We start from the raw sequence: 22892 nt of genomic DNA, 5'->3' as shown, positions 1-22892 counted from the left end.
CTCCTTTGGTAATAACTCCTGGCCCATGTGCCTGCAGGCACTGCAGATGTTGTGTGACATGGGAGGGTGCCTTGCTGAAAGGTGTGAGGAGCCCTCTGGAGCCCCCTGCTTCTCCTGCCTGCTCCCTAGGGGCTCACTGGGAGGGGCAGGCTAAGCACCGCTCACAGACACAGGGTCCAGGTGGATCCACCAGTGGGGCAGACAGGGGTCCAGGTCTGTGGGGGCAGCTCTGCGGGGCATGTGAGCTCTGGGCCAGAGGCGACAACTAGGAATGCCCCCTCTTCCCTCCCAGTGATCTCAGATGCTGTCATTGAAAGATGGCCTGACCAGGTTGGGCTGTACTGCAGGCAGATTCCTTGGAGGCTTCAGTTCCAAATATCTCCTTTTTAGTATGGAGTGACTCAGGATCCTAAGAGTATTCATGCTTCTAGCACGTCTGCTTTCTCTGCCTTGCCGTTCCATGCGCTTATAGTTTGGAAGCTGCAAATTGAGACACTCGTTAATAATGAGACGGACCCTAGACAAGTTAACCTCTCTGTGGCGCCGTTTTCTCACCTGTGAAATGTGCATATACTCCTGCGGTCGTGGGATGGATGTAAGAACTCACCCCATGAGCTGCCTGCTTCATAGGAGGCACATGGGAGCCAATACTTTATTCTTCATTTAAAGGTGATTTTACTACCGTTGCCAGCAAGAACAAACTGCCTGACTCTATTCCCAGCCCCCAGCTTTCTCCCTCACCCCAGCTTTCTCCCTCACTGGGATTCAGTTAGGAAGCACTCCAGGGAAATCTACCAGGGAGTGGAATTATTGGAGCCAGAGTGCAACGTGGTTTATTTTAACTCCTTCCTCGGAGGGCCTGGGGATTCTCATAAGCTGCAGAGTAGGGGCTGAAGCTGGGTTGGCCTGTGAGACCCTCTGCCATCCCCCTGGAGGGCTCCGGGTCCGGGGAGGGCGTGGGGGAGGGGGTATATGCATTTCGTGACCCAGTGGGAACATGTGCATTGACTCACCTCTTAAGGTCTGTGCCCCTGGATGACCCCAAGGAAGGATAGGCTATAGGGCGTCTGGCTGGCTCAGTAGGTGGGGTATGCGACTCTTGATCTCCCGGTTGTAAGTTCAAGCCACATGTTGGGTATAGAGATTACTCAAAATAAAATCCTTTTTTTTTTTTTTTTTAAGAGAGAGGGAGGGATGGGGGAGGGGCAAAGGGAGAGAGAAAATCTTAAGCAGGCTCCACCCTGGGCTGGGTCTCATGACCCTGAGATCATGACCTGAGCTGAAATCAAGAGTGGGACATTTAACCAACTAAGCCACCCAGGCACCCCAAAAAGAAAATCTTAAAAAAAAAAAAAAAAAAAAGATGGGCTAGATACAAGGAGGGGAGGTGATTGGGGGACCCACCCCTCGCTCCCCTCAGACAGATGCCCTCAGTCCCTGCGCTTCACTTCCTGGTCTCAGGCCCCTTGGAGAATTGGAGCAAAGATCTATGGGATCTTTGAGCAGGACTTCTCAAATTCTGCTGTGCCCATGAAATACCTGGGGAACCTGATAAAATTCATATGGTGATTCAATAGATCTAGGCTAAGGCCTGGGGTTCTGCATGTCTGACAAGAGCCCAAGTGACTCAGTGGTTGAGCATCTCTGTCTTTGGCTCAGGTTGTGATCCCGGAGTTCTAGGATCAAGTCCCGTGTCGGGTTCCCTGTGAGGAGCCTGCTTCTCCCTCTACCTGTGTCTCTGCCTCTCTCTCTCTGTCTCTCATGAATAAATAAATAAAATATTTTTTAAAAAGATTTTATTTATTATAGAGAGAAAGAATGAGCAATGGGGAGGAGCAGTGGGAGAGAGAGAAGCAGGCTACTTGCTGAGTGGGGAGCCCAATGTGGGGCTTGATCCCAGGACCTGAGCTGAAGGCAGACACTTAACGGACTGAGCCACCCAGGCATTCCGAGTTAATAATCCTCTTGAGCCTTTATGCCCTCATCTGAAAAAAATGATCATAATTTCATCAGCCTATCAGGACTGCTGTAGGATTAAATGAGGTGATTGATATGAAACACCTGGCACAGGGCTTGGTTGTGAGGGTGGACTGCAGAAGCAAATATACCCCCACTGGATGGACTTGGGCAAGTCACTTAACCTCTCGAGTCTTTATTTTATAAATATATATAATATATATTCCTTATCTTTTTAAATTCCAATGCAAGTCATTTATACATTTTTTAAGTTTACTTATTTATCTTCTAGTAATCCCCGTATCCAGTGTGGGGCTCGAGCTCATGACCTTGAGATCAAGAGTTGCATGCTCCAACTGGCTGAGCCAGCCAGGTGCCCCTTTAACCTCTCAGAGTCTTTAAAATGGGAAAACTACTTCTTACCAACAAACAATGCTATAAGGATTACCTGTGATAGTCTGGGTAAAGAACTTAGCCCAGTGCAGGGCACCTAGAAGGTGTTCCTTAAATAGTAACATTATTATTCTGAGAAATGTGCAGTTCTAAGCTCCTCTAGTTATGGTGATTCCAGAAAGGCCCCTGGTGAGCCCAGACTCCCAGAAAGAGGCTGTGGGGTATGGCAAGAGGGAGAAAGTTCAAGTCTAGTCTGCTGCCTCCACCTCAATGAGTCACCTATTTCTTAGGCCCTCAGGTACTCACTTCTAAAGTCCAATTCATTCTTAACCCATCTGAGGGAAAGTAATTTAATCAGTTACTCTGGAACCCACTTTCAATAGCAAGATCCATGGTTGTGTGAATCTGGGATCAAGGTCTGGGCATAGATCTGTGGAACCAGGTTGGAGGGGGGTTGAAGGGGGTTGGCAGGAGAACCATGGGCAGGGGTACAGTTTGTGGCGGGGTGGGGGTGGCTCAGTGTATTTATGGGACCCCAGAGTGTTTTGGGGTAGGGCAGTGGGCTGTGGAGGGAAGTGGTTCCTAGTGCAGTGGCTGGTAACCCCAGAGGCCTATGTCACCTGCAGGTTGTACACTGAGGCCTAGTACATGGAGCCCAAGCTTTTCTCTTCTTGAAAGGCAGCTCAGCTGAGCTAGCCCTGAGGAAGTCTCCCCACTGTCTCTCTCGCACACACACATCTATCTACCCAGTGGAGCAGGAGGCAGGTGTTGCAGTGGAAATATCGCTGGTGTGATGAGTGGCTGGCACTGCCGAGGCCCGCTGCCCTGCCAGGCAGCTCACCCGTACGTATGCCAGAGTCAGGTGCAGGTGGGTGAAGGTCAGGCAATACCCCACACTGACACTCCTGAGCAGCTGTGAGGTGTGATGGAAGGGCCCTTGCCAGGACACCAGGGGTCCCATGTGGCTCTGGGCAAGTCACTCGCCCTCTCTAGAGTTTGCTTTTCTCATTGTAAAACTGGGTGTTTGGATGTTTGGACTCCGGTTCTTTTCTGCTCTCAGGTGTGAAGGCCTGCTTGCCATCCAGCTGGTCCTCGGGACGTGCTTGCCTTTGCTGGGCCTTTCCCCAGTCTCTCCTCGCCCCTGTTTGTCCCTTAGCCGGTCCCTCCCCGAAGACCACTTAAGGGACAGTAACTTCTCCTGCCCCTTCCTAAGGCGGGGAGTGTTTGCGGTCTGCGGCATTCAGGATCAGCCTCGTCTCAGCGACGGCCGCTTACATTGTTAAGTAACTGTTTTGTGGCTGGCTATTCCATCTGTCTCCTCAACTAGATTTTAAGCTCCTAAAGGGCTTCTCTTTTGTATTTCTCACATCCTTTGCCTGTGGAACTTGGTAAAAACTAAATGAACATGTGGCCCTCCGGGTGCAGAACTGGGTCTCTCTTGTTTCTCTTGCTGCACTTCTCTGCTCTCGGTGTGTGTGTGTGTGTGTGTGTGTGTGTGTGTGTGTGTGTGTTTCTCCTGGCTTTGTAATTGATAGCATAGCTCAAAGGAACAGAAGCTTGGGAGCAAGGCGGATTGGCAGGGGAATATAACACACTCAGGGCACGATCATGGGGTGGCGGCTGCTGCGTGTTTATCTCCAGAGAACTAAGACTCTTCCTCGCCAGATGGGGTGTGAAGCAGAGACCAAACTGCTTGGTACCCTTCATGCTGGGGTCTCTGGGTCTCCTGCCTCGGACTTTATTCCCTGGCTGGCTGAGGCCCCGTCCCTAACTGCACTGGCCCCAGCCGAGGGGGGAGGGCCCCACTCACTCCCACCCGCAGGACTTGAATGTGGAAGTCGAATGCTTCTGGTTCCCACACCTTGGCTCCGCTGTCGCAGGCAGCCAGCTGGCCCCTTGAACACAATGTGCAAATCTCCTCTGTTCCTGTTCCCGGCATTGTCCGTGGCCGGGCGCCTTGGCTGGGAATGTGGGCCCGTGAATAGGAGAGGCATTTGCAGCCTGCAAATGAAACAGGCCCCCAGCCCCCCTTAACCCCCTGTCCCCTCCCCACCCCCAGGGAGAAAGGACTTTTTCACTCCTGGCTTTCTTGTATTGCCTTTCCCTCTCCTCTCCAGAGTCCCTGCTGGCGAGTGTGTGTGTGTGTGTGTGTGTGTGTGTGTGTGTAAGAGAGAGAGAGAGACTTTTCACAGCAGCTCGAAGGCTGTTCTACACAGCCTTCAAAAAAGTAGAATGGAACAGAAGGGCACCCAGGATGGAAAACCAAACAGCTCACTGCTGTCTTTGTTTAAACTGGACCAAGTGATTCCAAAAATGTATGTCTTGTACAAATAACCTACGGCACCCTAGATCCTGTGGCCATAATAGCCTTGTTGCAACAAGGAATGTAGAGGCCGGTAGTGTATGTGTGTTGCCCCGTAGACCTGTGTGGCTAGCATACAGGTGTGTGCCTGAAGGATGTGCATGGGGCCCAGGATGGGGCTCCATCTCTTCTCCAAGGGCTTCCCTTGGGCACTGTGGCCAGACTGGAAGGCTGGAGTGGACAGAACAGGTGCAGGGCAAGAGGCAGTGGTGGATGATTTTTAGGTCCTGCAAGGACTGATACTTAATACTTGCCCAGCCAGCTGAAGTGAGAGAAGAGGGAGCCAAGCCCTAGGTCATTGGTGGGGGGTGGGGGCTTACCTCTTGGGCATGTGGTCATGGCCTTGGCACCTCAGGAGTCTATACCATGTTCTTATTTATTTATTAAGTGGTGGTCAGCAATCTGACTGCAATCCAAGCCCGCTGGCCCGTGCCGCTCCATACCCCCCACAAAGGACCACTCTGATTTCTGAGCTTGCTCTCACTTCCCCCAAATTTGTTCACCGTGCTCCAAAAAATGCTAACTATTTGTGACTGCCCTCAAGTATAAGGGAAGAAGAGACGACAGACTGGAGTGGTCCCTCCTTCTCAAGGAGGGGTGCCTGGACACGTGCTCTTGGGACCAGTAAAAGTGGAAAGGCAGGAGTTGAGCAAATGCCTGAAGAGAGGCAAGCAGGAGGACCTCCTGGCCAGACCTCAGACCCTGGGGAGATGGAGGGAGGGGGTGTATGGGGTTGCTACCAGCCAGCCACTTGATTCAGGCACAGGCAGGAAACCATGATGCACAAGGCTCACATCCCAGCTTCTCCCACCCACTTTTCTCTACCTCATCTCTGGATCTTGGTTCCTTTGACACTGTCCAACAAACTGGCCTCCACCTCTGCCTTCTTGTGAGGCCACACTTTAGGGTCTTTGTCTTTATGGCCCTCAGCCCTTGTTTCTCCTGCCCTGCCCGGGCCTTTCTCCAGCTCCTCTCTCTGTTGTTCTGTCCTTCCTCCTAACTGTTTCTCCAATTGTGGCAACTCCTATGTCCACCATCCTCTGCTGTGCTGGAAGAGAGATCCCTCTGTTTGAGGAGCAAAAGTAGGTGAGCTCAGGCATGGGCACAGAGCAAAGAGATGAGGAGAGGGGAGAGACTGAGAGAAAGATGACCTCCCCATGGGAGTGGTCCATGGCCTCCCCAGCAACCTGGAGCCCCCTGGGGGGAGACCTTTCATGGGAGGAATCTGAGAACACTGGCCCCTGCTTGGGGCCTGTCTCTGAGCCCGGACACTGACCATGGTGGGTGGTGGGGGCAGCCCCAGGCCGCTCTCTGGAATGCTGGTGTTGGGTTGCAGTACAGATGCGAGCAGTGATAATGGGCAGGAACTGGACTTTCTGGTCTGGCTGCTGCCCCAAGGCCATTGGAATGTGAGGGGGGACCAGCAAGAGGCTCCAGGGCCTTAGGGTGGGCAGACGGAGACCAGACCACCTAAATGGAGAGGAGGGGCAGACCACCGTGAGAGAGAACCAAATCCTAGCCTTTTCACTGAATGAAAAGCAAAAGACCCTCATATCCCAGCCTGGCTAAGACCTTGGAGGGCTTCCCAGCCTCCAGCAGGACCACAGGCAACCAGAGCAGTGGGATAGTCTTTGGAGCTTCTCATCTGGTCCAAGCTTCTCATTTTGCGGACTTGAAAACTGAGTCCCTGAGTAGGTAACCTGCCCGAGGGCTTCCCAGCCTCCAGCAGGACCACAGGCAACCAGAGCAGTGGGATAGTCTTTGGAGCTTCTCATCTGGTCCAAGCTTCTCATTTTGCGGACTTGAAAACTGAGTCCCTGAGTAGGTAACCTGCCCAAGGACATGGCTAGTTCTTCAGCCTTAGCAGGTAAGAGAGCCTCTTGGGTGTGTCACACCTCTCACCTGCCCTGGTGCCTCTCTGGCTGGGGAAGGGAGGGATCTTTTTATGTTCCCCACACCAAGGGGAAGCTGGTACACATGGACATAAATTTCTGCTTCTCTTAGCTGCCCCAGGCTTTCTCTGTGGTTGTAGTTGTGGATGTGAGTGTTAGCCAGCATACCTTGAGTGTGGGCTCCTGACATCCAAGGAGTTTCCAAAGCTCATTGGATGCTGAGCCTGGTGATTTGAGGGCCACCTACATGCTGGCACTTGAAGTGAACTAACTAGTCGAAGTCTTCCTAGTAATATGGGGCTGCACTGTCCTAAGCCCTTTATGTGTTAATTTACTTAATTCCCACAACATTTCCATTAATAAGTATCACTAGTTCTATTTTACAGATGAGTAAACAGAAGTCCAGAATGGTTAATTAACTTGCCCAAGGGCACACAGTGTAAGTAGAGAAGGTGGGTTTATACCCAGGTCTTCCTGACCCATACATAGTTCAATGGCCTGAGGATCCTTAGAAGGGGTTAGAGTCCCTTGGGAACATAACCAGAATTAATGCCTCAGAAATAGAGATGGGTACCTGAGCACATACAGGGTGGAGATGAGGAGTGTCTGGAGCAGAGCCTTGAACCCTGGCCAAAGTGGGAGCCACTTCCAGCTGGGCCAGGTTGGGCTCCATGCCCCCGGCCCCCAGCTGCTGCTGGAGGCCCACGATGTGGAGGGCCATTTAGGCTGGGAGGTTCTGCAGAGAGATTTGTCCTACCCTGAGTGCAGGGTACAGGTTCCTGGCAGGAAAGGAAGTTGGATGGGTGCTGCGGCTGCTGCTGCTGCTGGTGGAGGTAGGTGGGAGTTGTTTCTTCCTAAGGAGGAAAGACAAGTTCCCCTCCCCCGTGGGGCCCCCTCGGCTCCCTTTCCCTTTCTTGTTTCCGCATAATGACGCTGATTGCTCCACATCTGTCATAATTACTCTTTGTTTGAAAATTCAGAACAAATCACAGGAGAGGAACTGGTGTGGCTAGAGAAGGATCCTTCTCCCCAGGGGTCCTGTGGGTGGGGGGAGGAGGAGGAGGAGAAGAGAAGAGGCATAATCAGCCTACAGGAGCCAGGCTGCTGATTGTCCTTGTGCTGTCCCCTTGCCTGGGCAAGGTGGCCTAAGGCCTCATGGGGTTGCGTGCCTCTCCCCGTGCAACCCAAGGCTGCAGTCCCTGCCTGCTGTGGTGGCTAGAAGAATCTGCTCCCACCCCAACCTGGAGGAGGGGTCTACGTTTGGGCCTCTGTCCTCCTGGCCCCACTGAACAATGAGTTGGATGGCAGGCTTCATGAGGCAGGCTTCTTGGTAACCAGAGCAGCACAGCAGGGAGGGGCATGCTGTGTGTGCTAGAAGGGTGCAGGGGGCCTTACTGGCAAGGGGAGTGGATCCAGTGCCTTGGATCAGGGCGGGCATTGGGTCTGGGGTGACAGCCAGAAACAGGGACTAATATTTCTGGGAAGCACAGAACAGATCCTCTTGGGATCCAGCAGCAGCCCTGGGTGCTCAGTGCTTCCTATTAGTCAGTCCCCAGCAACCTGACTTCTGCTGAAAGTCATGCTCCTGCCCCCATGCCCAGCCTGAAGGCTCTTGGTTTAAGGAAGCTCATAACTCCTGGGGCATGTGCTCTGGCCCTGGTCATCCTCACCTGCCTGCCATGGCCATGTTTCCATGTCCCCCCTCCCAACCTAGCCCCTTCTCACCTGGGATTGTGTCTGCAAAGCCTCTGCACAATTTTGTGGGCAGAAATCAAGGACAAGCTGGAATTTATCCCCCCTCTACTTGCTCTTGCCATGGGGTGGTGGTGGGACTACAGACACCCTCAAGGAGCAAGAGCGAGTGAGCAATGAAGGTAGACTTACACTGAGGATTGGCTCTGGGTTCAACCTTGCTTTCTCCCTTAAAGCTGCTGGGCCTCAGTTTGTCTTTGTGGGAAATGTGAGGGAGCACTGACTGCCCTGGCTGGTCTTTGGAGGAGAGAGAATGAGTAGGACCCAGACATTTGTAGGGTTTAAGGTCCTAGCCACCCCCCAACCCCTAGCCACCAATGGAGGCCCCCTTTACTGGGGCTTTAGTGTCAGCAGGGCAGGAAGCTGGAGGGAGGGGGAGACCTGAAGACAGGGCCCCACACGAGGTGCCTGGTTTGGACTGCCTTGGAGTAGACACCTGCAGCCCCACCACTACTAGATGAGGGCCATGAAAGGTGCGTGGATTGATACAGATGCCATCATGCTTACTTCTGTGCCTTCCCCGGATCCCACTTCTAGCTTTTACAATGTAAAAGTTCAACTCACCCTTGTGTGACTTTGGATTCAGCAGTTCGCCTTGGCCTCAGTTTCCTCATAGGTGGAAGGTAGTGTGAAAAGCACCAGATTTTTAACAAAGATTGTGTTTATTCATGAGAGACACACACAGAGAGGCAGAGAGACACAGGAAGAGGGAGAAGCAGGCTCCCTGTGGGGAGCTCAATGGGGAGCTTGATCCCAGGACCCCGGGATCACAACCTGAGCCCCCCGGGCAACGAAAAGCACCAGATTTAAAAATTCCTCAAGTCCATGTCACTTCTAAGGTTCAAGACATTGACTGGATTTTGTCTTGCACAGCATCCCTCCTCCCAACCCTTCCCCTCCGAGCCTCTCTCCAGGCCTGCTCCAGCTCTCCAGCATCTCTCTCTCTTTTCTCTTCTTTCTCTCTCTGGCTCTCCTGGCGTGCTGGGCTCGGCCTCCTCCTTTTTTTAAATGTCAGGATCAAAGTTTGGCTAGAAAAGCTGGTCGTGGTCATCCTCACCGTTTTTTTGCACCCTACCCCCCAGGCCCCAAGTCCCGGGCCTGTGTGTGGGGGGGTCCCGTGGCATTCCCAAGAACCCCCACCACCAGCTCCCCCAGAAACCCGGCTCCCGAGCGCGGTGTCAGGAGGGACGAGCCCCCCCCTCCCCCAGGCCCCGAGCGAGGCGCTGGCGGGCTGCAGAATCAATGTGCATTCAATTAACCCCGCGCCGCGCAGTCGCTGGCTGCCGAGGCCGGTGCTGGATGCTTGGTGCCTGGTGCTGCTGTGGGACTGAGCGAGGACCCGTGTGCAAGTGTGTGAGTGTACGTAGTCTGTGAGTGCGCGGGGGTTCCTGGACTCCGACCAGCCTCGGCGGCACTACCCGCCCCGGGTTGCGCTGGCCAGGGTGGGAAGGGACCAACCCTGAGCCTGAAGCTGCTCTGGGGAACTAAGATGGAGCAGGAGAGCAGAGGGCTGGAGGTCCCCTCTCCTCCTCCTCCGCATTAGTTTGGGGTGCAGGCCAGGGATTTCTGATGCAGGGCTTAGAGCTAGGCCATAGTCTGTGGGCAAATCTTTAAACAGGCTAGCTCTAGGAGGAAAGGAAGCAGAGAGGGTCCCAGAGAGGGTGCCTTAAGGGGAGGGCAGACTTGAACACCACCGGGATGAGTGCTTGGCACCCTGACTGTGTTGGGGGTGTTCTCACCCCAGGGCAGACAGGAATGGAGAGTCGGGGAGCGATCCAGGTGTTGCTCATTCACCCTGACCCCACTTTCCCCTGTTCCTCAGCTTCCTACCCATGTTTCTCATATCACTGATGCTGAAACAGCCCCAGAGGAGAGGGCCTTGCCCGCCCCCGCCCCCGCCACCCAGTCCTGGGTGTCCAGAGCTGGGACAGAAGGGGTCTGATGTTCTTTCCAACATGCTGATTGGCAAAATGGGATTCGGGCTCTAACTCAGAGCCACGATCTTAGGGAATTGAAATCCAGTCTTTGGCTGGTGACAAACAATTCTTGGACCTTTTTCTGCCATCTTCACATCCGGTATGTTGTTTCCTCACCGCCCTTTTGGTTATTGTTTTGTCCCTCACATCCTGGCTTATCTGGAACGTCCCCCTCTTTCTGCAATAATTCCTTTCAGCCTAATTTTTGAGGTCTCTTAAAATGGTATTTCAAACCTCAAGCACCTTAGAGAAGCCCTAATTTAGTCTCCCTGGCAGATTGGATTAGAATATTCTTGATTCCATTATGTCAGATCACCAGTAATATCAGAGAATGAGCCTCACGATTGAGCCTATTTGGTATTCCTGCCCTCTTGTGTTTCTGGTTTTGCTTCTCAAATCAGTCATTTTCCCATCAAACTGTGACAAAAATCAAGATCATTGCAGGCAAGCTGGTAAGTGTAACGTTGATGGGATCAAGGCTTTCCTGAAATGAAACGATGTAGTTTTTATTACGTCAATTAAAGAAGCATTCATGGGGCTGTATGCCCAGCTTTGTTTTGGGGGCGAATTCAGAGGCAAGACCCTTTCTGGGACAATGAGTATATAGCTTGTCCCTCCCACTGGTCTGCAAACTCTTTGAGGGGAGGGACCAGCTCCTCTGTACATCCTCAGTGCTGGGCACAGTGCTTGGCCTGGAGTTGGTGCCCGATGAGGATGAAAGAATGGGGAGCCGCTCCTGCCTGCTGGGGGTCACTTTCCCTCTGGGGCTCAACAGCCTGGATTGGAGAAAGGCAGATATATTTATGTCGGAGATTCATCCTCAAGGGCCTACAGGTGTGGTTTTATCTATGCCATCCTCAGATAGCTTCCATTTCCTACTGTCAGGAGCAGACAGTGGGCATTTCTGCATCTAACTGTATCCTGTGTCTCCCATCCCAGCCTCTTCTGGTCTTAAAAAGCACCCCTCTCTCCCTATTGTGTTCCTTTCCTTGAAAGATCCTGTTTCCAAGGTCCCACCACTAGCCACCTCAGGGAAGGGAGGGATTTGGCTGAGCCACCAGTGATAGATACTCCTTAGTATTGGAAGGGGCTTGGCCTGGCAAATTCAGACCCTGGTCTTGCCATCACAGGAGAGGTGGCTACCAGTACTATCATCGCAGGGTGGGACACCCTCCCAGGCAAGCTGGAGAAAGTCCCAGAATGCCACACCAGTGGCCTTACCTCCAAAAGAGCTAACAGGCTAGGCCAGTTTCCATGCATCCCTCTGCCTTCCAGGTTCCTGTGATCCCCTTTGGAAGAACATTCCCTGCACGTACATGCCAACGTTCCTGTTATCTAAAAAATCATAACCATGATAACAAAGCCTCCCGTGAATATTCACATGTTGCTGTGGGAATGGATAAGGAGGAAAAAGCACACTATCATTATTATACTCATTATCTTTCTATCAGAATTCTCACCCATGGAGCACTTTTTAAATTTGCTTATGGTGTTCAGTTTGGGGAAAGGAGAGAGATGAAGAGAAATAGGCTTCTTTTAAAAGCACTTTTTCAGTTAAAAGTATGAAGTCTCTAGTTTGGGCCTGGAGGATCCTCTTGGTTTTTGAATAGTGGTGGATCATTTTCCAAAGTATAATTTATCTGGGGATTAGACATTCAGGTACTCAGACTGAAATCCGGGCAAATGATAAAGGCACACATATAGTAATAATTATATTTGTAGTTTCTGTTTGGTCATTTTAGTCTTTTAAAATGAAGCTAGTGGCCTACATAGCATTAGAATGATCTTTGATGTGCTACTACCTACTTTTTTTTCTTTCTTTCAAGTTTTTAATTCCACTTAATTAACTGCTACTATCTTTTGTTCCTTGGATAAATCCTTTTTTTCTCTAGATCAGGGGACTTTAAGCATCACTTTTTTTTTTTTTTTTTTTTAAGATTTTAGTTATTTATTCATGAGAGAGAGAGAGAGGAGCAGGCTCCATGCAGGGAGCCTGATATGGGACTTGATCCCGGGACTCCAGGATCACGCCACTCCCTAGGCCGAAGGCAGGTGCTAAACCGGTGAGCCACCCAGGGATCCCCTTAAGCATCATTCTTGAGAGTCCCTGGGTCCTTAGAGTCCCTTTCAAGTAGAGGGGGCACAGGGGCTGGAGATGGGGAAAGAGGGAAGCCAAATTTGTGGGGCTTCAGGTCTCCCACATTTACCCCATCCACAGCAGCTCTGCTTTATCTTTGTGTTTTGTTGTTCTCTAAACCAATTAACTAGGCAGATTGGCCTAAGCAGGGAGTAGTTCAACAGCAGCAGATGCTTTGATGCGCCTAGCAAGCTTGAGGTTCTAGAGCCTTGGGGTGTGTGTGTGTGTGTGTGTGTGTGTGTGTGTGTGTATAACCCTAAGATAAAGATTTAGGAGAATTATAAAGAAAAACATTATGACCACATCTGAAGGTAAGACCAGGGTTTAGATTAAAGCTTGTTTCAGGATTGAGTCAGAAAAACAATGAGTTATACCTAGAATTTCCTCTCAGAAAAAGCATGCTTTTTCTGTATCACTGTTAATAGCTACTGCTGGTTACCCTTAAATATGGTTGGTTCATCAGACAAGGCACAATTGTGGCTCAACAAGTGTTTTCCATTTTTTAATTTTATTCTCAAATAAGTAGATGAATGGGTAGGTAGATGGCTGGTCCTGTTTAAGAGTCTGGCTATGGGCTGCCTATAATGGGTTTATAATCTAGTTGTGGTCACTCAGACATTAGAAAAGACTGTAGCCTTGGGGCACTGGAATGGCTCAGTTGGTTAAGCATCTGCTTTGGGCTCAGGTCTTGATCCTAGGACGCTGGGTCCTGGGTCCTCTCCCTCTGCCTGATGCTCCTCCTGTTTGTGCACACATGCTCTCTCTCCCAGGGAGGGAGGGAGGAAGGAAGGAAGGAAGGAAGGAAGGAAGCAAGCCTCAGAAAGAGCTCTACAGTAGGCAGTCAGTGATGCTAAGTAAGGGCTACTGATTCAGCCCAACAGCCTACTGTTGATCAGAGCAACAGACCAGACCCTTTTATCATTTGATAAGCCTGATAGGGCATTGGAACATACGTATAACATTCTTCCTTTAGGCAGAAAGGGTCAATCGGAAGGGATTAGGAAGTGTGTGCTTCCAGGGAAAGGATATGTAGAATGGAGGGATATTAAAGCAGCTCAATTCTCAAATCAACAAATCTCAAAGAGCATCTGTCCTGTACCTACCTGCCTCTGAGCTAAGGGCTCAGGGATAGAAAGGTAAGACACGCTTCCTGATATTGAAGGATGTACTCTCCTGCTCCCTCCCCTCTAGAAAGCAAACAAACCAAAAACCCCAACAAAACAACAACAAAAACACCCCACCTTATTTGGTGGTGATAGCAAAGAGCAGGCAGCCTGATAGAGCCCACAGACTGTTGAATGCATAAATAGCGTGCTCATCAGCTTGTCCATCTGCACAGTGATTTCCTTTAGTTCTGCTTCCTTAGCTGAGCGCTCCTGCATCCTTCTGCGTAAAAGGTGGGGGGAGACCGCCTGGGGCAAGTCGGATTTCTGCTGCGGAGCAGGTTCCCCGCTCGGCCCGGCGCTCTCCTCGGATGGGGACGGTGGCCTCGCTGCTCGGGGCGCCCCTCTGACAGCCGCAGCCCCGGCCCCGCATCTCCCTCTGCGTCCCCGAGGAGGAGCCGCGCAGCTCGCCCGCCTTCCCCTTCTTCCCGGAGTCCTGCCTCGGGCCTGCCGTCCCCGCGGCCCCCCAACTTCCCGGGCCCGGGGTGCTGGCACGCGGCTGGGCGCCCGGGGCCCAAGCTGCGGCTCCCCGCCAGGGGTCTCACGTGTCCCTCTCGGCGTCTAACGCGGGGGAGCCCCGTGCGCGCCCCGAAGACCCCGCGGGGGGAGAAGGCCGGCGGGGAGGGGCGCGGGGAGGGCGCGCGCGGCTTCCTCAGTTTCCCCGGGCCGCGGCGGCCGGGCCCCGCGGGGCTGGGGGCGGGGCGGGGCGGGGGAGCGGCGGGAAATGGTGCCTCGCTCGCCCCAGCGACATCAAACCCTCGTTTGGCGTGTGAGGACAATGGCTGTCTTATTTTCTCCATTCGCCGCGCACAATGCCGGATTCTCTCATTCACCCGCGGCGGTGCGAGCGAGGTAATTAGCCCGCGCCATTCAGCGCGGACACTGGCGCTATGCGGGGGGGCCGGGGCGCCCGCCCCGCGGGGATTAGCGGCGGCCCGGGGTGTGCAGCTGCGGCCACTTCAAAGGGGCCCGGCCGCCCGGCCGGCGGTGGGAACCGGCGCGGCCTCCCTCGGAGCCGCCCGGCCCGGACCCCGCGCCCCGGACCCCGCGCCCCGCGGCCGCCGTCGCTCCCCGTCACGCCGCCGCTTTCCTCACGGCCTCGAGGGCTTCTTTCTTTCTAGTCCCGGGAGTCAGAGGGCGGGGGGGGGGGGGGGGGGCGAGGGGGATGGGAGCTTGACACCAAGCGCTGACCTCCGCGGAGGGAGCAGATGGTCCCACTTACCCGCCGCCGCGAGAGCGCCTCTCGGGGCCCCAGGCTCGCGGCGCTGACCCCGGCCCCGGCCCCGAGGACCGAGCCTCGAGGCTGCGCGGTGCCGCCGCCCGGACCGGCGGGGCGGGGAGGGGGGGTGCGGGCGGGGCTGAGACTCTGCCCCCGTGGGACGCCGCAGCCTTACGCGGATCACATTCTCGAGAACCTGCCAGACCAAGGGTTCCCGATCCTGGCTGTGCATTTGAGACGCCCTGCTGAGCTTTAATGGAGATCCAGATTCCTGAGCACGCCGCCGGGACCGAGGGCTGTGAATCTCTGCCAGGGGAGTCCAGAGATCTGCGTTGTTGCCCAGCATCCTAAATTATTCTGCTCCGCAGCCAAGTGTGAGAACGGTGACCCAGTCTAACTGCTTCATTTTCATCGCACAAGTTAGGTAGAAGAGTAACTTGCCCAAGAACAGACACTGAATTACGGTGGGGTAGGGGCTTGCGTGGAAGACGGAAGAAAGGATGACGGGCAAGGATTTCCCCCCACCCTAACCCATTTGATCCTTAAAGTCAGCATTCAGGCAACAGTGCCTGAGGAATTCTTATTTACCTAGTATTTGTTCCAGGTGCTCCAGGTAGAAAGGCAAAGTAGGCTGTTCTCTGCCAGTAAGGGACTCCTAGGCTACTAGGTAGATTGACGTGTGAACAATAGACTGTAATACAGACAAGGATAAGGAGAGAGGCACAATTCATCCTGCCTCCTTTGGGAGACGGAAAGGATGGATGTGCAACTAGAGAAAGGAGCAGAATGTTCCAGGAAAGGCAAACTTGTCTCACATGGTCAGAGTGCAAACCACATGCAAGCAGAATTAGCTGGGTTTTGAGGCTAGAAAGATAGAACAGGATTTGATAATGAAGACCTCAAATGGCATCCCAAGGCATTTGTGCCTTGATTCAAGGCAATGGAGAACCACCAAAGGTGTTTAATGATCATATTGGGTGGTTGGGAAGATAATTATGGCTCTGGGATGGGGGAAGAAAAGGGAGGGAGGACTGCAGGTGCGAAGGCTGGAGAGGGGAGGCTCTTACAGGAACAGCTGAAAGTGCTAAGAGCCTAAGCAAAGGCAGTGGAATGCAAAAGAGACAATACACTAGGATTTAGTGACCAGTTAGTTGTGGGAGATAGGGAGAAGGATGGGGCAGTGAGCCCTTGGTTTGTTTATAGCTTGGGCAGCTGGTGCATGATGCACCCTATTAATAAGAGAGGGAAAAGTTAGGAGTGGGTGTGGTGACTCCTTTGAATTTATGGGAAAGCTTTTCAAACCCCTAAGAAAGATGATTCCTAGGGCTTTGGGAGACCTCTGACAACTAGAGGGCAGTAGTGGGGTTCCACAAAGAAGTATATTTCCAAGAATCGGCCCCATAGCAACCAAGAAACTCTGTGATCCTCCTATGGAATGTACTCCACAACTCTTCCCAGACAGTTCAGGCTTCTTCAGGAATATTGTTGGGGTAGGGGGGTCTATAGGCCTTAATCTGTTGTGGTTTGGTGTTGAGCCATCAGAGATTCTGTAGAGCCATGAAACATAAAAAAAAAAAAAGCAGCAGATCAAGGTTTGAGAATAGGAGAGGGTCCTTTCATGGATGCAGAGGAGACCACTTTACCCAGTTATCCTAGAATCTTAATGTTGATAAGGGCCTTAGGGATTATTTTGTCTATCCTGCCCCACTCCCACTTTACAAATGTGACGAACTAAGATCGCAATTGAAAGGCCACATAGAGGCCTGACAGAGGCAGGTATGAGCCCAGGTCACCTGTCCCATTACCTGACCCCTGCCATATGAGTCTCCACAAATCCTAATATGTGACTCTGGAAATTTGGGAGAAGTATCTGTTTTTGTTGAGTTGTCCTCATGGTCATGTGAAAGCAATTTACTTAATAGCTCCAGCCTGGGCCACCTAACCAGACGCCCTTCCGGGAGGTGAGAGAGATCCGGTGTCTTGACCAGAACGACGGGAAGTTAAGGATGTTGTGGGCCTGGGCAGGTTTACACAAGGAAGATTGGTGACCCTGACATGGGCAGAGACGTGCAGTCTGTGGCGAGGGGCTCTGCTGGGCCTGGACATTCTCAAGTCTAAGAGAGGGATTCCCTAGTCAGCCCCCAGCCCCTGACCCTGTGCCCCTGGCTGGCGCACTTACAAGCAAATGGCCTCAAAGGCTGAAGCTGGGTGAGCCTTTACAACCTGTCCAGCTCAACTCCCTCATTTTACGGAGGAGGAAACAGAGCCCCAGAGAGGGGCTCTGGTTTTATCAAGATCATCCATCCAGTTATGAAAAGGACTGAGTCTGGCTCACAACTCTTCCTCCCTTTTACATTTCCTCCTCCCCGCCATCCACCCCACAGAAGCCACTGATATTTCACGGTGCTTTGCCCTCCTGCCCCAAGCCGGGAAAATAAGTTCCTTCTCTATTGTATAAGGCGCAATGGACAATGCAGGCCCCACCCTCTCCGGGCCCTGCAGGTCGGTGTCCTGGATTGCTGATTTGGAAATGCTGCGAGGAAGAGCTCTCCTGGGACGAGCATCTGGGTTGTTGATATACCCGTGTTCATAGAACTTAGGAAATATGTGGGCTCAGGGATCATTAGTGAGTGGATAACATCACCTTATCATGGTGCTTATCTGCATGAGTTATACTTGGTAAAACCTGCCCCCAAGCCCTTGGAGGAGTTCCCTCCAGAGATACCTGCCCTGCTCTGCCGTGGGTGTCTCGGAATTTGAGTAGGCATGATGTTCATCAGAGTCTAGGATGTTGCATTTTTCTGTGTCTGCAGGAACCCCTGTCCTGTCTGAGAAGCATTTGAAGAGGTGTGCCCACACCCCATCCCAGCCTAGTCGTGATGCAGGGAGAGAGCGCCTGGTGTGGGGTTAGACCACTCGAAGTTCAAATGCCTGCTGTAACATCAGTAACTGGCTATGTCACATAACCTCCCTGAGCCCAGAAGGGTAGCAGTCCCCACTTCTCAGGCTTATGTGATGTCACATGTAGCCTTTGACCATCAGTGGCTTCTGCAGGGCTGTTTTTCAGGGCCGTGTTATTGTGAGAGTATCTGGGATCCTGGCCCTGTACTCTCACCCTTCTAATACTTAGGAACTGGGGTGGGGACAGCTAAGGACAGGCTCTGTGGGATGGAAGGCATTTGCTCCTGGGGTCCCAGAATGTCTTCTCTAACATGTTAGCAGTCAGTAAGTATCTGTCAAACGAATACTTAGAGTTGATTCAGTGGGTCTGCTGTGTACACACGACAGATGACTGTATTTCCCAAACCCCAAACCAGGACACATCCTCTGAGTCGTTGCCTGACCTATGAGATGAAAACTGGGCAAAATATTTGAAATGGGGACTGCTTTTGAAAACCTAGCAGTGGGGCAGGTAGGGTGGTCACAGGAGGTAGGTGACACGTCTCACCCTTTCCCCGTCCCTGAATGTGCCACCAGTGTGAGTAGTAGGCAGCCCCACCCAGAGGTCCATCCACCAGGTTGTATAAAGCAGGTGTGTGCCTGTCCCTCCGCATACTCTCCGCCAGCGAAGGCTGGAGGGTGCAGAGAGGAGGAGCTCACGGCTGGAGCTGGAGGAAGAACCGGATCCCTGCATTATGGGCAGAGTCATAAAAGTAGGGCTTTGAGAGGTTTTATTCTTCTTGGGTTGTAAAAGCTCGGCCCAGAGGTGCAGAGAAGCCCCAGATTGCCTCCCCTGCAGCTGTGCCTTACAGTCCATTGGACTCAAAGATCAGGCCATAAAGGGTCGATGCTCCCCAGTCCTACAGAGGCCAACAGCTGGATGCAGGGGCTTTCCCAAGCTGAGGCTGGCCTCCCACTGCTCCCCAGCGCTCCCCATCCAGGCCCCCATTTGTCAGAGGTGGCTGCCAGGAAGGAGGGGAGAGATGTGGATTTATGGCTGCTGACTTGAAAGACAAAGTTCCCTTTTGTGTTAGAATTGGGGCTGGGGCGGGGGGTGGTGAGCTGGTGTTGGAGTTGCACAGGCTGGGGTTCGGGGCTGAGGCAGGGGGTAAGGGGCTTGAGGAGGCAAGGAGGCAGACAAAGGGATCCAGAGGCTTCTCGGAGCAGGGTCACCAACCAAAGGCCTAGAGGAATCAATCACCACTGGCGAAGCTGAGCACGCCCTCTGAGATGCTGCAGTCCTCTGGGGCTGTTTGTAAGCAGACACTGTGCACCCATACCATCCAACACGAAGCGCCCTCAGTTCCAAAAACATACTCTTTGGATTCAGAACCTTAATTGGACTCTCAGATTTCCCTTTGGAGGCTCAGAGAAGTAAATGCAGGTCTTCTAAGCTCATACTTTCCCCCACCCCAAATGGCAAGGGCTAATCAATGTGGGGACTGAGACAGTAGGACAACAGGGATAGATTTCTGGGGAAGGTAAGCCTGGGCCAGATAACCCCGAGGACAACACCAACATCCCGCTGGGGATTGTGGCCAATCCTAAGGACTCAAGGTCCTCTGCTACCACCTCCCTCCTTCCCATGGAAGGTTAGAGATAGGACATTCATAAGTGCTTTGAGGAGTTTGAAGAGCGTTTGAGGTGGGACTTGGCTGGCCTCCTTGCCCTCCAAGGGTCACTCTGCCTGCTGGGTCTGGGTGGAGACCAGAGTAGCCCTCGGGTGCCTGAGTTCAGCAGGTGCTTTAACTACACCTCAGAGAGCCACATCCATCCCCCGGAATGAGCCTGGCCAATAAAGGCATGAGTTTATGGGCTTCATAAACATTTTACTAGAAAAATCAAGGCCTCAATTACCCAATGGCCTCTTCCAGCTGACAGCTTGCCTACTGGGGCCTCTGTGAAGCCCCAGGCAAGAGTGAGCTAGAATGAAGGTAAGCTTGGTTTACACCTGGCTGCCCCGTCCCCTGGCACTGATGCCCCCTCACCATTCAGGCCTTACAAATTCTGTCTTTATTCATTTCTCCAGAGGACTTGAGGTCCTACCACTGGCTCTCTGAGCCCTAGCCTCTCCGAGGGAAGATGGCTTCCCCCTTGGAGAAGATAGCTGCTTCTCCCTCTCTCCACAAGCCCACTGTGCTCTTCCGTAACTTCACAGTTCCCTTTAACTCCAAATTCTACTAGTTTCCCTCAGCAGTTGCTAGCAAGGATTTATTACGTGCTAAGCACTTTACGAGTATATCTCATTGGGTCCCCTGGTACAGCAGCATAGCAACATGGGCTATTATCCTCCCTGGTTTATAAGTGAGAAAGTAGAGGTTCCGAGAGATTAAGTAACTTGCCCAAGGTCACACAGCTTAGAGCAGTGAGAGAGTTTTGAACATTTAGTTCTATATGACTCCAGAATCCATGCCATTTACTGTCCCACTACGTCAAAAAGCTCTTAGCAACTATCTCCCCATTAAGAGCTAAAATCTTGCTGTGTGAGGCCTTCTGTGTCACGCAGTGTGCTAGCCCTAGGGTATGATCAAATAAGGGCCCTGTCATTGGTCTGAGTCTGCATGGCCAAGAGGGGAGGGAGCCAGCAGGAGCACTGTGAGGCTGGTGCTGAAGGTGGTGAGGAAGGGAGGCTCTCAGCTGGGGGTCTGAGGCCTTCTAGTGGATTTAGACCAGCACTGTCCCATAGAATTTTCTATGATGCAAATATTCTATTGGTTCTGTCCCATAACGTAGCCAGTAGTCACTTGTGGCTGTTGAGCACTTGGAAGGTGGCTAGTAAGTCATAGGAACTGAATTTTTCAATTTGATATAATTTTATTTATTTATTCATGAGAGACACACAGAGGCAGAGACGCAGGCAGAGGGAGAAGCAGGCTCCCCATAGGGATGCAGGACTCGATCCCAGGACCCCAGGATCATGACCTGAGCTGAAGGCAGATGCTCAACCACTGAGCCACCCACGTGCCCATCAACTTGATATAATTTTAACTTAAATGGCCATATGGGGCTAGTGGCTACCAAACTGGGACAGCACAGGGATATTCACTACAGTGACGGCTGAAATCTGCTCAAGATCCCCTGGTGATAAAAGGACCAGACCATCCCCAAGGGGCTCTGGCCATTTCTAGATGCCACACTTTAAGGGGGCCTTGCCCACCTAGAACTTGGCTAGATGAGAGTTTCCCGGCTCAAGGCATCTGAACATCCTTTCACATCACAAATGGCTGAAGGAGTGAAGAGTGTTTCACCTCAGAAGATGTTTCTCAGGGAACAACCCAGACCTCAAGTATTTGAAGGGTTGCCTGTGAAGAACAAAACTGTCTTCTAGAGCAACACTATCCATGGAAATATAATGTGAGCCACATAGGTAATTTTAAATTTTCTAGGGGTCGGTCACATTTATTAGAAAAAAAAAAAAAAAGGAAAGAAACAGGCAAAGTTAATTTTAATAATTTTGTTTTACTTAACATATCTAAACTACTATTCCAACATATAATCATTATTTTAATTTTTTAATTTTTTATCATTTATTTATTTGTATTTTTTTAAGTAATCTCTACACCCAAGAGACTGGTGGGGCTTGAACTCACCACCTCAAGATCAAGAGTCACGTGCTCTATGGAGTGAACTGGCCAGGTTCTCCAATATAATCATTATTTTAAAATTATTAATAAGGATTTTGGATTTTTGTGAACCAAGTCTTTAAAATATTATTTGAACTTGTAATCAGTATTTGAAATTATTAATTACTACTATCCATTACAATTTTTCCAATTTTTTAATTGTGGCAAAATACACATAAAATTTACTGGGTTTTGTTTTTCTATTTTAATTTTAATTATTTTTTTAAAGATTTTATTTATTTTTTCATGAGAGACACAGAGAGAGAGGCAGAGACACAGGCAGAGGGAGAAGGAGGCTCCATGCAGGGAGCCCAATGCAGGACTTGATCCCAGGTCTCCAGGATCCAGCCCTGGACTGAAGGCAGCGCTAAACCGCTGAGCCACCAGGGCTGCCCTTAATTTTTATTTTAGAGAGAGAGCACACTTGTGGGGAGGGAGGGGCGGAGGCAAGAAGGGGCAAAGGGAGTAGAAGAATATCAAGCACACTCCTCTCTGGGCTCAGTTTCATGACTCTGAGATCACGACCTGAGCCAAAATCAAGAATCAGATGTCTAAGTAACTGAGCCACCCAAGCATCCCTAAAATTTAATATCTTAACCATTTTTTTAAAGATTTTATTTATTCATGAGAGACACAGAAACAGAGACATAGGCAGAGAGAGAAGCAAGCTCCCTGCGGGGAGCCCAATGAGGGACTTGATCTCAGGACCCCGGGATCATGACCTGAGCCAAAGGCAGATGTTCAACCACTGAGCCACCCAGGCACCCCTTTACCACTTTTTAAAGTATACAGTTCAGTGGTGTATTGATATTATTGTGTGAACCATCACTACCATCCATCTTCCAAAAGTGAAACAACTCCCATTTCCCTGTTCCCCAGCCCTTGGCAACAACCACTTCATTTTCTGTCTCTATGAGTGTGGCCACTCTAAGTACCTCATCCACATGGAACCATCCAGTGCTTGTCTTTTTGTGTCTGGCTTATTTCACTTGGCATAATGTCCTCAAAGTTTATCCATGTGGTAGCACATGTCAGAAAAGCCTTCCTTTTCAAGGCAGAATAATATTCCATTTTATGTATGTACCACATTGTGTTTATCCACTGATGGACACTCCAGCTGCTTCCACCTTTTAGCTATTAGGAATAATGCTGCCATGCACACAGGGATACAAATATCTCTTCAAGATCCTGCTTTTAATTCTCAGGTCTGTACCCAGAAGTGAAATTGCTGGATCATATGCTAATTCTATTATTTATTTTTTGAAGAACTGCCATACTGTACATACTACACCGTTTTACTTTCCCACCAACAGTACACAAGGGTTCCAACTTCTTCATATGCTTGCCGACACTTGTTATCTTGTTATTTTTTTGTTTTCTATTTTTGCTTTGACAGTAGCTATGCTAATGGGTGTGAGGTAGTATCTCACTTTGGTTTTGATTTGCTTTTCCCTAATGCAAGTGCCTTTTTAGTTTACA

At 51.3% G+C, this 22892-nt stretch overlaps 1 protein-coding gene and 1 long non-coding RNA gene across 2 annotated transcripts in view; one reads left to right on the top strand and one right to left on the bottom strand.

Moving 5' to 3' along the window:
• Positions 1–22892, top strand: part of IGDCC3 (immunoglobulin superfamily DCC subclass member 3) — a 41176-nt gene that overhangs the window by 4972 nt on the left and 13312 nt on the right. The gene's annotated exons all lie outside the window — the stretch shown is intronic.
• On the bottom strand, positions 8927–14917 carry LOC112675744 (uncharacterized). Its single transcript, XR_003146041.3, has 4 exons — positions 14854–14917; positions 13710–13854; positions 11553–11666; positions 8927–11107 (listed from the first exon to the last, which is right to left on the bottom strand). It is a non-coding gene; the product is annotated as an uncharacterized LOC112675744 (long non-coding RNA).

Source organism: Canis lupus, chromosome 30 (assembly GCF_003254725.2).
Source record: "Canis lupus dingo isolate Sandy chromosome 30, ASM325472v2, whole genome shotgun sequence".
Classification (NCBI taxonomy): domain Eukaryota; kingdom Metazoa; phylum Chordata; class Mammalia; order Carnivora; family Canidae; genus Canis; species Canis lupus.
Note: the sequence above shows the minus strand (reverse complement) of the source record. Positions and strands in the feature narration are given on the sequence as shown.